The following is an 18026-nucleotide window of genomic DNA, read 5'->3' as shown; positions in this document are numbered from 1 at the left end:
AATTAAGTTAAAGCAAAAGATCAAGGACTGTTACCATAAACATGGTGGTATAGGAGCATTAATAGCTATATGTAAACAAGTATATGGATTTGTATTGATGTATTTTCACAAAACTTACAATAATGGTCTGAAGTTTTTAAAATATATGCACAGCTTACAATTCATAACAATACATACATTGCAGTATCCATTAATTATTACTAATGGATAACACGTAGTGTCCATTAACAACTTTCAAAAGTTTAGAATCAACACATTTTAACATACCGTTTTAATATTTCCTCAGTGGGTGTTTGGCCTGGAAGGAACTCCCACTTCAGAATTTAACACAGATGAATAAATTGAGATGGTTAATCAAGGTTCATTTAGATTCTTAATAAGAATACCAAAGGCATTTAATAAGAGTGACAGAAAAGTTACTTCCAGACCAAATATCCTGAACCTAATTTAAAATATTAATATCGATCTAGAATTGTACTGTCACCGCATAAAGGTGTTCTAACATTCAGAAAATTATTAAAAATGTTAAAAGATAGGTGCAGGAGGGTACTTTACACTTCAGCATGTGGACACTGCTGTAACAATAACGACCTAAATTTTGAGCTTAAAATGAGATGATATGCATATCAAGAACAAAAATTTGTTCGTCATGACTAGGATAATATAATGTTTTTATGCTGATAAATGTTCTTGTTAAATTCAACATATACAATTTCACTCACACTGCTTTCCAAAAACGAGCACAGATATTTCCTGCACTAGGTTTTATTTTAATGTTCCAAACAGGATACACAAACTTATCAAATGGCTGACAAACTACACCTCCTAGCTCTGCTAATGATACACATTTCAACTCGCTTTAAACACAAGTTCAGTTATATTTTGTTAAAGTTAGCTAATGTAAGCTAATAATCTCTTGTTTTCATTGCAGTTTAATCATTAACAGAAATACTTTAATCTTTTCCAGCAATTCTGATTTTGCCATTATATTACTTTGACATTTGCAGTATACACAAAAGAACACAGCATATGTGTCAATAAGGCTCATGGACCACATTATTTCAACTTGACTACTGCCTGACACTTGAAGCCAATCATTTACACATTATACAAAAATTTCAAACTCTATGAGGCGTAAGTCACAAATGTATTTTAACACACTCAGATCAAAACAGAAATTCATCAAATTACCCCTGCAGTCTAGTGATTTTTGATCAAGAGGCAATTTGTCCAATCATACTGAAATTTTTAAACAGATTTTATTATATGTTGCATAAACTATCCAATACTGATACCAACATATTGTCAGAGCCATCTGTTAACAGTGACATAATCTAAACAAATTGTAAAACATATCTTGCTGCAGGTTTTAACATGTTATCAAAGTTGATATAAGAAGGATTATTTCCTTGCCTCAATGAATTTTTGACATCACATACTCAAATCAGATGAATATTATTGTTTGAACATTCTCTTAATGTTTACTTTGTACAAAACTGGACAGAATGGTGATAAATATAATCCAAACAAAATAAAAAAATGTTAAAATAAAAGCAATTTTGACTACATTTCTCTAAAAATAAATTGCTGTCTCTATTGGTGAAAAGTTTAATTTCTATAAGATTATATCAGTGTAATGGTAATAAGTTTCTTTTTAGTTTTGCCAGTGCCCTATGGCCAGCCTTGGGCATAGCTTTACTCTGCCTATCATTGGCAATTATACAGTGTTCAAAAAGAATAAAATGAGCATCCTTACAGAAGTTTGTTGACACTACATATATTACGTTTGTGTTTCAGACACTGTCACACAGATTTGATGTAGGGGGGAAGGAGAAGAAATGGACAGGCAATGATGAAAACTATTGTGTCACAAGAAAAATTTATACAAACCTTTAGACCACTAGAAAAAAAAAAAATAAATTATCAGTTGTTTGGTGGCAGATCTGAAAAACAAAAGTATTAATAAAAATTGATCTAATACTAATGTGGTGAAGACATAATATACTGAAAATTATAACAATTTTCTTGTACTGATACCATGAAAAGGACAAAAAATATTATCCATCTGTTAAAAAGTTCAATCATACCACAGTAGCTATGAATTTTAATGTTCCTTGCGACCTTTGAGATCACCACCAAACGTTTCAGAATCTCAGTTCTCCAGTTTGTAATAGGGGATACCAGCCTATAATGACATACTAACAAGGGCAGAACGGGGAACTTAATCTTTGGGGGCATGTGGAAGGGACAATAATAAAGATAAACACATGGAGGAACCTTGTGTGGATTTATTGTCTATTTAAGATTTACAATGAGTTGTTAGTTTAGTTCTAAGAGTTATATTTTTTAAAATATTAATTTCTTTACAAGAATGTAATGTACTCCATTTCGCCCCGTTCCCGGGGCAAGACGGGGTATGGTTGATATATGTTTGAAAAGTTGTAAGAAGACAGATAATCCAATAATTATGACGTAGTATATAAAAATGATTTAGTAAAAAATGTAAAATGCCGAAACTTTACATATTAAAAATCTACTTAGGCCTAATGCAGACGGCACACATGTGCACCTCATCATCGAGCCTACCAACACCTGCACACGAGTTATGGGCCCATTTCTAGCAAGACGTATACGGGATCCACCCTTCAATAGACTGCGAATAGACATCGTCACTTTACAGGCACTCGTCATCTTGTTCCCCTTCTCTGGGTACCCCATTCTGTTCTACCCCACCCTGCCCCGAGTATACTCTTTCAAATTAGGATTCTTCCACCAAACATGACATCATGAAAATAAATAAAAATATTGTGTTTAAGACTTCTAAGAAAACACCTTGTAACATGCATCATTCAACAAAGTGGATATGAATACTGAATAGGTCTTACCTTCACTGGAAGTTGAAATTTTTTTTCTAAAATGTGGGAGCAAAATCCATCATGGGTGATTATTTCAGAAACTGTAGCCACAAAATGGCGCTGACTGACATGATATGAGCCTGTGCTGTATGCTAATGGTTTTTCATCTGGTCCCGATAGATTGCAAAGCATTGCAGACGAAATAAAGCCGATAACCCGTTCTGCCCCTTGGCCCAGGTCTGCCCTGGGCTCCCCTATATGAAAAGACAGTCTATTTATTATAGACATTTTCCTTTATGATGGAGGCTGTAAGCACCTCTGAAACGTCCGATAATTTCTACGAGACAACACAACACAATATCCCTGACGACGTACATGGTATTTTGTACTAATTTTAAGTGCGTTTGTACCAAGGTGACAGTCAACCGATCTGGAGGGAGATTTATAATCAATTTCCAAAACGTCTTGGGTTCAACTCCCCTTTAACTCGCTCATCGACTTATCCGACCAGTGTTTCCCCCATATAGCTTTCAGTCAGTGTATGAGAATGAAGACTAATATTTCACCATTTCCAATCCAGGGATGCTGCATATTGAATTGGAAATCTGAAAATAGTTTTATTTTTTACATAATCTTTGTTTTATGTTTAAATTAAATTCAGTATATATTAATGAAATAGGCGTCAGCATAGCTCAGTTAGTATAGCGACTGGCTATGGACTGGACGACCGGGGTTCTATCTCCGACGGGGGCAAAGGATTTCTTCTCTAGTCTCTGCGTCCAGACCGGTTCTGGGGCCCAAACAGCCTCCTATCCAATGGCTACCGGGGGTAAAGCACGGCTGGGGCGTGATGCTGACCACTCACTCCATCTAGTGCTTTTACTGACCATGTTACATGCTAATTAATGAAATCTTTTACTTACTATATGTGACTTTCTATCTTAAAACAATACATAACTATTCTTGCATTCTATATTGAAAAAAAATTAAATCTTTTAATTAACCAATGCTGTCTTGACATTATAAACCACTTGAAACTCTTTGTGATTTAAGCCTTATAAGTTTTGGCAAAGAATAATTATATGTATATGTCCTGCTATGAATGCATGTTATTCCAAACTCCTGACACTCACTTTATTTGAACCTTGCACTGAATGTGGAATGTGAAGTAAAATAATCCAGGAATATTCATACTATTATTCTGAGCAGAACACAATTTATGACGGACATAAAATTCAACTGGCAGTATGTATAATAACCATACGCCTGGTGGAATTGCAAAATATCTTACAGCAAACTCCTTATTAACTGTATGCAGATTATCCGGTTCATAGATTATGTGTATGACTTTACATTGACAAGTGTTAATTAAGCTTTTGACCTTCCTCTGTGCCTTCAGTGGGGAGGAGGGGGTGATTGGTTTTCAGATGGTCTACAGAAGATACAGTTGAACAATACCTTTATTTCTCCAGTGACATACAATCAGTATTATTGGTGGGGTGGGAATGGGAGGTTTGTTCCAGTTGTTATCATGGCAAAAAAGTGGGTCGCTGGAGGTGGTTTGTACTGTAAAGGCTTACCAACAAGAACACTTACATTTGAAAGACAGAAGTATGCTCCTGGGCATAAATAATATAGAGAATGCCTTGCAGTCAAGTGTGGAAATCACATACTGAAACTTGTAGTGACTGGAAAAGTCAAAAGACTTGTTCAAGTTTATCAAAGCAAACTATATTCCTGTTCATTGTTACAACCAGAAAGGAGAATGCATGCAAATACGGAGATTCATGACATTTGGGTCCAGAAGCATTTTGTTCAAGAAGTTTGGGCTTTTGTGAGAGCCAAAGGATTACCACAGAAAGTTTTGTTGCTGCTAGACACGCCCCTTCTCTTCCAAAAGAGAGCATGCTGACTTCTGACAATGGCTTCATCAATGGAGGTTTTAGTCGCCCCCTGTCACAAGGAGTTCTTGCATTCATGAAATGAAGCTACCATCTCAGAACTCTTGCTGATGTTATGCTATATATACACACACACATATATATATATATATATATATGCAGGTGTTTTATATGCTACTTTGTGGAAACAATGCATCGAAAGAAAAGACTGTTCATTCATCCATGGCTAATATTTACATGTATTAATATACAGTATAACCTCTCAAGTTGGACACCCATATACATTGGACACTTTTAATTGGAACCGGCGAATATACTATAATTTTACATGTCCACAATACCCTATATCTTGGGACACCCCTTTTGCTGTAAGTTGGACAGGTTCAAGCACTTAAGCTTCGATACTTTTCAGGGAAACCTTTACAGTTACATATTTTGTTGTTTTGAATTACTGACTGATGAATGACTACTGTCTGGGGAATTAGCCTATGGTTCAGGGGATCTTTATGCCTGGCCAAATTCAGATAACAATCCAATAGGCAGAATGGCAGATTCTATAATTTTTCCGCCATGAATCAGTATCTTGTGGACACTTGCAGGCATGTAGTACCACGGATATAAATTAACATATAAATTTGCTGTTTCCATGGCATATTTATCAAATGCCTCACCATTCACTGTGTATCCACAGGTCAACGTGCACAAAATTATAGAAAATCGGCGAATAAGATCTTCATTAATTCCAGTAATATTCGCCGATACTTCAGGATTTTCCACTAAAGGCTGAATTCTTTCCGTTTTCCTCTATCACTACATTCTTGAAAAAGTGTCCTTCGCCTACCCCTGAGCCCACTTGTCGATGGCCCATCCCTCTTATTTTGTTTTATCTGCTCTACTAATGTTTCTGGCAAATTTAGATTCACATCTAACCAGCTAGAATTCTTATTGTACCCACTTTTTATTAAAATTGCTACGCAGATTCTTCAAAATCACTCTTAAACGGTTTATATTTTCGGAGGAACATTCTACAATATCTAATCTTTTAAGAAAATAAGCATCAAGTTCAACACAACCTGTATTCCTTTTGCACAAAAACGGAAATATTTCTCGGCGAGAGAATGGCGGAGGTGCTCCTAATTCTGGAAAAAATTCACGACGCTCACATCAGCAAAAACTAGCAAACGAAATAGGCCTCATCTTAAAGCGCATATTCTAATCTTTATTTTCACGTGAATTTGGTCGTCACTCTCGATCACTCTACCAACTAAAATTCTATGTGAACATCTGAAAGATGAAAAATGATCAGTAAAAGCGCCATAATTGAGTTAGCAAGCTATATGTATAAAAAGAATACAGATATTTATACAAAACCTACTACAAAATATACTACACACCTTCCCAACAACTTCCATTTAAAATGTCAAAAGATTTTCCTTTCCTCTTCTGCTACAAGCGGCTTACTTCCAAGATGTCTGGAACGCGACTACTAACATAAATATCTCTTCCTCCTTCAACACCAACAGGTAAGGGAAGCTTGAGGGCGCTAGTCTTGTTTAAAACATATATTCTTGCCATTTTCTTATAGAAGGGATCTTTATTAACAGAATCCAAGCAAACATACTGACACATTTAAATGTGAGAAAAATTATTTTTTTCCGGCTAGAATCGCAATCTATCCCACTGTGCGTTGCTAAGTTTTAATTTTTGCTATCACTGCAGGAATGCCAGAGGTAACAAGGTTGAACACGAACAAGCGTGCGAGAAATTTGAAGTTCAAATCTACTTAGTTTTGCTAGTCCCTTCGCATTTCGACTATAGTTAACACAGTAGCAGGATTCCAAAGGTGTGAAATGTCTTTAGATTTACTCTGTATCTTGATTATTCATACAGTTACATAGGCTGTCACCCCACTTGACGTAAAATTATCACCTTAATTACAGACATTTAAACAAAATAAATACAGGGTCCCTGAAACAATTGCAATACCAGTTTTACTGACAGGCTAGAAAACACCCAACCTTGTGGAAGAATAAGTGACCAATTAGTTACAGTTAAAACATAACTGGCATTAATTTCTTCGCGCAGTCCACAGTACACAGCATAACTAAAGCAGTAAAAATGATTTAGATCTGTAAAGCTGCACTTATGGAAGTGAAATAATCTCATAATTTTGTAGCTTGGAGGTTACAGGAATCAACACTTGTTTCGGCCAGAAAAATGAATTTCCGTTGCTGGCAACGCATTAAAAGAAATTTAGTCTCAGTCCGAGGAAGCAGGTGATATGCACCATGGAAAAGAATTTCTTCTCCAACTTACTCCACGGATGGGTTTTCAGGATGCCACAAGTTCTCTAACTGCACAGGGAAACACAACATAGAAAAATGCGGGTTCACATCCATCCCTTGGGTGGAAATAGAACCCACGACCCCAATTTTCGAGCACCCAAAACCCATGCCCTAGAACGCAAGCTGCCACTGTTATAGGCACCACAGGAAAATTTCAAAGAATTTACATGATAACATACTTTGTTAGATCAACCATCACTGGCAAATTTGCGAGGGTGGAAATATTAATATTCAGATCAATATGTCTCATACACCAGTTAGCTACCACATTCAAGATTTCCATAATTACTATTATGGTACAGGCTGTATTCAATGATCAGATTCCAGTTTGAACCCTGTAACTTGCTGGGTGTAAATACTGACATGATGTTTGTTATCTAGCAACCTTCGTATAGTCCACAGAACAATGTTAAAATATTAAAAGAACAACCAGGCATTTGAACTACATTAACTCAGCTCAAAATAAGATATAAGCTGTGTAAGATTTGAGGTTTTCACAGCAGTGAGTATGAAGATTTCTGTCTTCTGGGTTGTTGCGCTGTGTAGTCTGGTCGATGATCGCCCTGATGACGGAGGCAGCATGACCTCTGAAACGTTGGTTAACATCGACAAAACTACACAGCGCAACAACCCAGAAGACAGAAATTTTCATATTCATCGCCCTGATGACGGAGGCAGTATGACCTCTGAAACGTTGGTTAACATCGACCAGACTACACAGCGCAACAACCCAGAAGACAGAAATCTTCATACTCATCGCCCTGATGATGGAGGCAGTATGACCTTTGAAACGTTGGTTAACATCGACCAGACTACACAGCGCAACAACCCAGAAGACAGAAATCTTCATACTCATCGCCCTGATGATGGAGGCAGTATGACCTGTGAAACGTTGGTTAACATCGACCAGACTACACAGCGCAACAACCCAGAAGACAGAAATCTTCATACTCATCGCCCTGATGATGGAGGCAGTATGACCTCTGAAACGTTGGTTAACATCGACCAGACTACACAGCGCAACAACCCAGAAGACAGAAATCTTCAAGATATAAACTATTAGAAGGCTACCACCACAAAACTGTAGTTGCTTATGATTACAAAAAGATGTATGATGTAACACATTTTATTAAAATTTACACTTTATTTTTCAACATTAAAACAATTAAATACCAGAGAACTTAGAATATGAAACATTATTCTAGAAACTTACAACACAAAATAAAAAATCACAATTCAACATCCAATGTTATACAAGAAATATGTGTAATACATAGTAAACAAGTACATAAATCCCTTTTGATGATCTTCATCATGAATTTAATATCAAACAGCAAATATTGTCTATTTATTAGTAGAACTGTTGTATCTTTGGATTAAATATCCTTGTATTTTTAAAAACTTAAAATTTTCAATCAACAATTTGTTCCAAACCTTCTACAGAATATTTTATTTATTTTACAACACCTAAAATGTTCCAAACATTTTTACTCTCCATCAGAAAGACGTTAATTTACCACCTTATATGTGACATAATTGTGATTACGCAGTGACAGGTTTGAACATTGTCAAATGACGTTAATTTGGTTCATGGTTGTCGTTTCATTACCAAAATAATTAAAAGAAATTCATGTATTACAATATCATAGTGTACATATTGCAATTAAAATATTATCTTATCTTCCAAGTACAAAAAAGCTACTGTGATACATGAATTGCTTTACTAACGTCTTTCTCAGTAGGATTCGGGGTTTACATGGCAGTGAGTCCGAAGATGCCCGTCTTCTGGGCTGTTCTGCCATGTAATCTGGTAGATGTTTACAATGTTTCAGAGGTCCTTGCTGCCTCAATCATCAGGGCATATGGAAATGGTTAGCGTTATAGCAAATTGACAGTCAAGAAAGTGTCTTGGCCTAACCAGTGAGGTCTGGTGTCAGAATCAGGCAAGGGTCTGGAAACCGATAGGCAAACTTCTACCAGGTTACACACTGCAACAACCCAGAAGACAGCCATTTTCAATGTCTTTTTCATTTACATAATAACTACAAGACACATTTAAATTGTAATCTATGCTAAATCCAATTTGAATATAACAACTTTTTCTGGAATAAACCTTCATTTTCAAACACACTATAGTATTTTTTCTCAAAAATTTGTTTTAAGGCTGCTATGGAATCATCACTGCTCATCCTTCTTGGACTTTCACTGTATCTGCCGCAAACCGCATGTGGCTAACTCAATGTGTTTGCGCGCCACAATTTTTCAAAATCCCGAAGGGACTTTGTGGACACAATGTGTTACGACAGATTTAGAAGCTACCTCATTGAGATGGAAAATAATTTCCTTTACTAATTCACCGGTCTGGTATATAGTATTTGCTCAAATACAAGACTAGGTCTTTAGGCACACAGAATGAAGTTATTTAATTTTAATTACCATTTTATTGAAATTAGTGTTACAGTCTTAAGTTTGAACTGGTGCAGCTATAATTTAGGTCTCCCTAAGAGTATATCTTGTTCTCTTCATTTTAAAGAAGCTTCTGATTGAATTTTTGCTGTTATTTGTTGCAGTCCAAAATTTAATATGGTCTGACACTGAGTTTGGCCTGTATGCTAACATTCTCATACTGCACAAGGTTAAACAAGTAAAGTATATATTTTCCGGGTAAATTATGTTATGATTTTGTTCTTATAATGTAATATAATATTCTGTAACTGATTTTTTATTAAAGAAATGATGACATCGACCGTTTGTGTAAAAATCTTCGCCAAGTAGCAGATGAGTTTGCTATGCCAGATTTTCGAAACAGGATTAAAGAAGAAGCTGCGAAAATCAACTTACATGGTCTAAAATTCAGAGACTTGTGTAAAGTCATGAAAGGATTGTTCAAGGTATTGTAAATTACCATGTTTCATCATTTACATTTTACTTCTTACAGCAAGAACCATGAAATGTTTAAAATTTTTTGTGTAGCTGACATGGTCAAATGACGTGTACGTGCACAAGGTGACAGCGATACAGAAGAGGACACCCAAAGTGATCAAGAAGAAAGGCAAGCAGAAACTACTGTTGGAGAGCAGCTGTTTGTACTGTTTCTTCATGATGAATTGGTGTGGAAGACGGAGACCATGCCTGAAGAATGGCATACAGAAATTATCTGCCCAATACACAAAAAAGGCAACAAGTTAGACTGCGGGAATTCAAGTCCTTCCTGATGACATGTTCTAGAGCAAACTTAAAAATCATTGGGAATAAAGCATACCCCTCTTTCAGGACATTGTGCACTGAGAATGGAACAAACTGTTTAGTGTTTCCATAATGGGTATACATGCTTCAGTAGATTGGAAACGGTGTGATAGTACGTAAATTAACATTAATTTTGCAACTCCAATTTGAAGAAATTATTTTTTGCTACCGTTACCAACATTGCTGAACATTAATTAGTTTTTTATGTCCCCACTAGTCATTCATTTGACATGCTTAATTAATTTTCACAATATTTTGTACTTATTTATGTGTGATTTATTTGTATGAAACTTGGAACACCACTTACTATGAAATGTGCACTGTACCAAATTTCCTATAGCTACTTTTATATTTATTTTGTTGCAGGAAGGTGGGGTGAGTTCAGAGAGGGTCGTTGTGGCTTTTCTCTTTTTTTGTGACCTCATTAAGAGATGTATGACAAAGAAGAAAGTGCTTTGTAGGGTAGTACGGATGTTTCGAAAGTACGTCGTCCAGAGGTTGAATGCCTGGGTGAAAAAACGTGGTGGATGGGTATGAGACACCTTTTCATTATTATTATTAAGGTGGCTTTCCTCTTTTTCTTCGATCTCGTTAAGAGATTTATAAACAAGAAGAATATGTTACGTTTAGTAATAGACTGGGGTAAGAAGTATATCGTCCAGAGGTTGAATGCCTGGGTGAAAAGACGTGGAGGATGGGTATGACCGCGCGTTCTGGGTTCGAGTCCGGTGAGGCGCAAATAAATTGGAAACAAGTAATAAAGATTTACGCATTTCACTTGTTAGGCAAGTGCATCCTTTTCAGGCCAGGGGTCAGTTTATTGGTAGGTGCTCTGCATTCAGTGCAGAAGGCTCACTGACACTTAAAAAAGAAAAGAAAGTTACACAAGCAATGACAGTAAAGGAAAGAATTATGGCACCATGTGACCCCCAAAATTCTTGCAGGGGGCACCCGCTGGCTAAAGGGTTTTTGAATGGTCCACGTGAGCTAGGGCATCATTACTGCCCAAATACATCATTTTTTGTGAAAGTTAAGGGGGGAAGTCCCGTGACTAAAAGACAGGAAAGTTTTCTTCGAGGAGACTCTTTTCTGGAATTCAGAGGAAGCAACATCCTAAATTGTTTTGTAGCTCAATTCGGCCAGTGAATGTTAATTGCAAGAGAAATAAATTGTGCTTGCAAAACTACGAACTTCAATCTCAAAACCATTACCGAACCTTCCTCGCTGGCATTCAGCTTATACCCCTCCATGTAATATTCCCAGAGAAAAGTTCCATGCCTACATGAGCAGAAATCCCGAATTACATCACATACAACAGAGATCGACAAGACTGCAACCGAGCCGGGCAACTCCAACAGTAGAAAGGAGTGGGATGGTTACAAAGGCAACAAGTTAGACTGCGGGAATTACCGAGGGACCTCACTCCTCAACGTCACCTATAAAATATTTGCAGCAGTATTATCAAAGTGCCTGGAGCTTTAAGTTGAAGATTGTTTACGAGACTACCAGTGTGGTTTTAGGAGAAACCCATCAACAATTGACCAGATTCATCACCTTACAACTACACTGGAGAAGACATGCGAACGAAACATCAAAGTACATCAACTATATATTGACTTCAAACAGGCCTACAATAGAATAGATAGAAATCAGCTAATAATAGAAATAATGAGAGAATTCGGATTTCCCGCAACGTTAGTAAGATTGGTGAAAATGACCCTTACAAATACTTTCAATAAGGTGAAAATACAAGGCAGGGTATCTGACAGCTTTGAAACAGTGGCGGGCATACGACGGGGCGACCCTCTGTCTACACAGCTATTTAACATTTGTCTAGAAAAGGTCATTAGAGCAATCAAAACAAACCCTGGAGGACACATCTTTAATAGAACCAGTCAGATACTCGCATACGCAGATGATTTGGTGGCGCTGGGAAGAAGCATGAAGTACCTCACAGAACCCGTGGAAGAGATAATTACTGCAGCCAAGAAAGTAGGCCTAGAGATTAACAACACCAAAAGCCAGTACATGCTGAACAAGACGAGCGGAGCCAATGAGCCTGGGGTTGTAGAGATTGCTGGGAGGGAATTTGAAAGGGTGGAGTCCTTCAAATATATAGGCTCCTTAAACACAAGCTGTAATGACATCCTCACAGAAATAAAAGCAATAAGTGCTACTATGCTCTAGGCCAAGTTCTCAGGAAAACCTTAAAGTGAGGTTGTACACTACTATACTACGACCTATAGCATTGTATGGATCTGAATGCTGCACTTTGACATCTCTAGCTGAAAGAATGCTTATGTCCTGGGAAAGGAAAATTTTAAGGCAGATTTTTGGTCCAATATGTGACAATGGCCTATGGAGAATTAGAATGAATATTGAGCTGGAGAAGCTATTCAAAAGCTCAGATATTGTAGCTATAATAAAGGCAAGGAGGATAGAATAGCTTGGACATATACTCCGAATGAGTGATGATAGAGGATGTAAGATGATCGTCAATAGTAAACCTCCTGGCAAATTTAAGAAAGGAAGACCAAAACTCTGGTGGATCGAAGACGTGGACAGATGGGTGTAAGAAGCTGGAGAACAAAAGCTCAGAATAGGGAAGACTGGGCATCGATCACAAGAGAATCCAAGGCTACACTGAAAGGGCCGTAGTGCTACAGAAGAAGAAGAAGAACGTAGCAGGGACCTCTGAAATGTTTACCAGGCTGTATGGTGTTACAATCCAGAAGACAGCGATCATATGTTAACACTGTTCATCAAATAACCCATTCATATTTAATGGAACATTGTTTAAGAAGACATGGACAATCGACGTGTCCAACCTCAGACCGACGGAACAGGAGAACTGTTACTGAAATTCTTTGTAGTGTACGAACTGCAACGGGATCACCTTTCAGCAACGGATGTGGAATGTCTTTTTAATAACCTTCCACCCGGGTGAGTAATCAGTGCTGTAGTTCTAAGACGTTGAAATTTAATTTTTTCAAATTACTCCCTTCACTGTATTCATATTCATGTCCGACCTCAGATGGACGAAACAGGAGAGCAGTTATTGGAATGCTTTCTAGTTTACGAACTGCAGCAGAATGGCCTTTCAACAACGGATGTTCGATCTCTTTTTACTAACCAATCAGGCAGGAGGACAGAGATAGGAATGAGGGTATTGTAAATCATATAGAATCAATTGCAGACAGATTATCCAGAGAAATGGCGAGTCTTAGAGAAGGTACCCGACATGAAATAAAACTTGTAAACGAGAAAGTTGAGCAACTGTTTGCCAGAGTGAATGAGCAATGCGAGAGAGCATGGCGGAAACCAGGCGAATTAATGAACAAACGAACAAAGAAATAGTCGAGCATAGGCGAGATGTAGACAGTGAGTTAGAAACTTTTCGGCAGGATTTGCAAAATTTTAGAAAGTAGATGGAAATTATCCCCGTCACTGCAAGTGAGGATGAGGCTAAATTACGTAGACTGCGAGATCGTGTGGATGCTGCGTAGGATAGTCAATCCCAGATAGAGGAAGTAATATTCCCTGAGAAAAGTTCCATGCCTACATGAGCAGAAATCCCGTATTACATCACATACGACAGAGATCGACAAGACTGCAACCGAGCCGGGCAACTCCAACAGTAGAAAGGAGTGGGACGGTTACAAAAGGCAACAAGTTAGACTGCGGGAATTACTGAGGGACCTCACTCCTCAACGTCACCTATAAAATATTTGCAGCAGTATTATCAAAGTGCCTGGAGCTTTAAGTTGAAGATTGTTTACGAGACTACCAGTGTGGTTTTAGGAGAAACCCATCAACAATTGACCAGATTCATCGCCTTACAACTACACTGGAGAAGACATGCGAACGAAACATCAAAGTACATCAACTATATATTGACTTCAAGCAGGCCTACGATAGAATAGATAGAAATTAGCTAATAATAGAAATAATGAGAGAATTCGGATTTCCCGCAACATTAGTAAGATTGGTGAAAATGACCCTGACAAATACTTTCAATAAGGTGAAAATACAAGGTAGGGTATCTGACAGCTTTGAAACAGTGGCGGGCATACGATGGGGCGACCCTCTGTCTACACAGCTATTTAACATTTGTCTAGAAAAGGTCATTAGAGCAATCAAAACAAACCCTGGAGGACACATCTTTAATAGAACCAGTGAACCGTTCTAGGTTCAGGGCTTCGATGACCTCTGGCGGCCGGCACTTGAACTGTGTTTGGTCAGCCACGAGAAGGTGAAATACTGTGAGTGATGCTCCAGCTGATGAGATCTCCAAGTCTCTATACGTCATTACCAACCAATTAGCTGTCAACCCTCCTCTCCTGTCCTTGTCTCGGGAAGACGTGATTAGGACTGACTTGGCTTGGGTCTTTCTCTTTCCGGTCGAATGTCGTAGCAAGCAGACGTTTGTAATGTTTCGTCTGGCTTCAAAATCTTTTGTCTTCAATTTCGGTTCAAAAATTATGTCTGATACGCTTGATACGATGGTCGACGGAATTTGCAACTTGTGTACATAGTTTATTTTCTGGTGTGAATTGTTTTTGTTGAGTTGAGTGGAATTGTAAGTATGTGTGATAGGGGTCGGGCGTGGCCCAGTGTTAACTGTCTGTGTGCATTATTGTCATATTGGGTTGACTTGCATTATTCTTTTTTTTTATGCTATAGCCAGAAATTCTCGTGTATTGTTTGAATTTGGCGTTATGTAAATAGCTTATTCATTTATATTGGAACGGGTACTGATGATATCACAAGGTGCGGCACTGAGACGGTGGAATGGGACGCCGTTTGTCAGGCTAACAACACGTGATCAGTCCCGGGGAAGTATAGTGGATGAAGGTCCCTGCGTAGTAGTCGCGTGATACAAGCCTACGCCCTGTGAGAGGCTAGAGGCTTCCTTTGTCTAGGTTGGCTTTGGGATGCTAACAGACAAAGAAGTGAGTTGGTGAGGGAAGGTTGACCATAAGGGAACTTGGTCGCACTTTAAGAAAAGTGAAGTTCTTGCAAGTATACGTGTTATCATGTAGGCAATACAACTTCAACTTAGTGGGTTTGAATCTGTGAGAGGTTCAATAAATGGTGTTAAATTGCAGATCATAAAGGAACTTGGTCGCAATGGATGGATGATCATAAAGGAACTTGGTCATTCATTAAGTAGGGTGAAGAAAAGTCTTCGCGGTTGTGGGGTGAGAGTTGCTGTTGTGTAAGAGATGGGGAGTGGACGCACTCCAACTTACTTAATGAACATTGTCCTTCTGATGAAAGGAAGGTGATTAATAATTGAAGTTATTAATTTGCGGCCGGACTGGCGGCTGAAGGGACGTTTGCTAGTATTAAACCAATACTAGCGAACATACAAATTTTAAGGGGGGCCTTATGTAGTATTCTGTTTAAAATTAGGAATGGTTTCCCAATGGTGTTGAAGGTGTGGCTGCCATCAAGTATGGACGCACTTGGGCGTATGTCTGTGTAAACTTTAATATTGTCTTCCGAAAGATTAATTTGTATTCTTGTTTTGTATTACAGTTTTTGTCATTCTTGCTTTTTATCAATTTTTCACATTAAATTCATTTTGTTTGTTTAAATTCAAATGGATGGGATTTGATTTATGATTGATTGTGAATGTTCAACTGCCTTCAATGTTCCTTGGTTTCCCCAATAATATCTCGGGGCGTAGAATACACGAGCAACGAGTCAGCATGTATTAGGTGGACCGGATGAGCTGATGGTTCATAAATGGTAGCAAGTGGACCGGAGGAGCAGCTATCGGTTCATAAATGGTAGCAGAGCGTGGTTTTGTATACTGAGGTTTTTTGTATACTTTAGTGGTTTACATTAGTTTTGTTCATTATTAATTTTTCTTAAATTGTATGTTCATTACTTTTGTTTTGGTAAAATTCACTGTGTAACTCTGTGTGAATTAGATAAATGAAAATTGTTTTGTTGTGCCATATGGGCAAAGTTTTTTTTTACTGCTGACTAGTGTGTTACAAATATTGATTGGTAATATTGTTTTGGTTGTTTGTGTTCTATGTGACCAACATGCCACAAACGTGGATTAAACGTCTGACAATGGAGCAAGCCATTGAATTGGCTGAGCAGTTGAACGTACCAGCAGGTGGTTCATTGGAGGAAATTAGGGCGCGCCTAATGGATAAGTGGGCCGAGATTGAGACCATCCTGCCTTCGAGCTCTGAAGTTCAGGTGAAGTTGGAAAAAGTTACCCCGGTTAGTGCTGTTTCTAGTTCCCTGGTGGATACCGCTCCAAATCAAGTAAATTCTGAGGCTACTGTTGGAAAGATGAGAAGTCGTGTGGTGTCTGATCTTGTGAAAAATGTTCCCTTGCTTCTTAACACTGATCCTGAAAACATTTTAAAATTTTTGATTCAACTCAAAGAAGTTCATGATTTAAAATTAGTTTCGGATTTTGAATTTTTGTCATTGATTGTGGGAAGAACATCTGGTAGAGTGGCCCAAATCATTGGAAAATATTTGGTTGGAAGGCCCGAGTGGAGTACATTCCGTGCTGAGTTAATTGCAATTTTTTTTCCTCCCAGGATAAGGGAGAGATTTTTGGCTTCGTATGTTCTTGATCGTTTTCAGGCAGCGAACGAAGAGTTTAACCAATATTTGATGGCTGTCGTAGCTGCAGCAGATATTCTTGGGTATGAGGGTCCAGAACCCCTACTGGTGAATAGGATTCTTCAGAATCTTCACCCGTCGGTCAGGTCATATCTCCAATTTTCGGATAAGCCGACTTCCATTGGTGAATTGTTTTCTTTGGCTACAACTGTAGCGGAAGCAGTGGCGGTTGAAAAACAGCGAGATACTGCAGGCAGATTGACCTCAAGTTCAAGGCCAAATTCTAAAGTTGTTCCTGTGACTAGTAGTATGGTTATTACATCCCCTGGTCGATTATTAAATTCTCGTGTAACTTGTTATCGTTGTGGTGGTATAGGCCACATGGCTAGAAATTGTCCGTCGACTCCGGTTAGTGGTAATGTTGATCCTAGGAGTCAGGGAAACGCCGAAGGCGTTCGGCCGAGACAGGAAAGAAGGCTGGAAACCGGACGCCAAAGACAACCCAGCCAGTGAATATTAGACTTCCTAAAAGTAACGTTAGTAGTCCTTGGGTAGTTGCGGTCATTAAGGAATGGCGCTTGCCCACTGTTTTTGATTCTGGCTCATCTCGATCTTTCATTAGGCGAGATGTCTTTGAGCGTATGAAACGACTTGGTCTTCATCATACTTTAGAATCAGTTCAAGATAGTTGTGTTACGGCAAATGGTCAATCTTCTACAATGACAGAGGCCGTAGTGTGTTCATTCAAAATTCAGTCCTTTTCTTGGAAATTTAAGTTCCTGGTCTTCAACCAGTGTCCAGTGCCCTGCATTTTGGGAGCCGACTTTATGTCTTATGCTAAAGTAAGGTTAGATTTTGCGAGTCATAGTTATAGTTTTGGTTTTGCTCCTGATAAAGAATTTGAGTTTTTATCTTTGGAATTTTGCAGGAAGCAATTTAATGTTTTGCCATGTTCTGTCGATGTTTTTGATAAGTTAGTATGTCCGTGTCTACCTATGTTTGATGCTGAGAAGGTAGACAATCTTGTGTCAAATTTTCCCAAGTTGTTTTCGGAGAAATTAGGTACAGTAAAAGGAATGGTA

General features: G+C 38.1%; 1 protein-coding gene across 4 annotated transcripts in view; it reads right to left on the bottom strand.

The window, feature by feature from the left end:
* Positions 1-18026, bottom strand: part of LOC110835244 (uncharacterized) — a 102388-nt gene that overhangs the window by 41688 nt on the left and 42674 nt on the right. Inside the window, exon 7 of one of the 4 annotated variants that reach the window (XM_087343604.1) lies at positions 85-1943. The exons of the other annotated variants lie outside the window; for them this stretch is intronic. The gene's annotated coding sequence lies outside the window, so the exon portion shown is untranslated. Of the gene's footprint in view, positions 1-84; positions 1944-18026 lie in introns of those variants that run through there. 4 annotated transcript variants of the gene reach the window in all.

This window comes from Zootermopsis nevadensis, unplaced genomic scaffold (assembly GCF_977971745.1).
Source record: "Zootermopsis nevadensis isolate Lab colony 2312 unplaced genomic scaffold, Znev_1.0 Znev_ptg000006l, whole genome shotgun sequence".
NCBI classification, from domain to species: Eukaryota; Metazoa; Arthropoda; class Insecta; order Blattodea; family Termopsidae; genus Zootermopsis; species Zootermopsis nevadensis.
The sequence above is the reverse complement of the archived record's forward strand: the minus strand, read 5'-3'. Positions and strand labels throughout refer to the sequence as shown.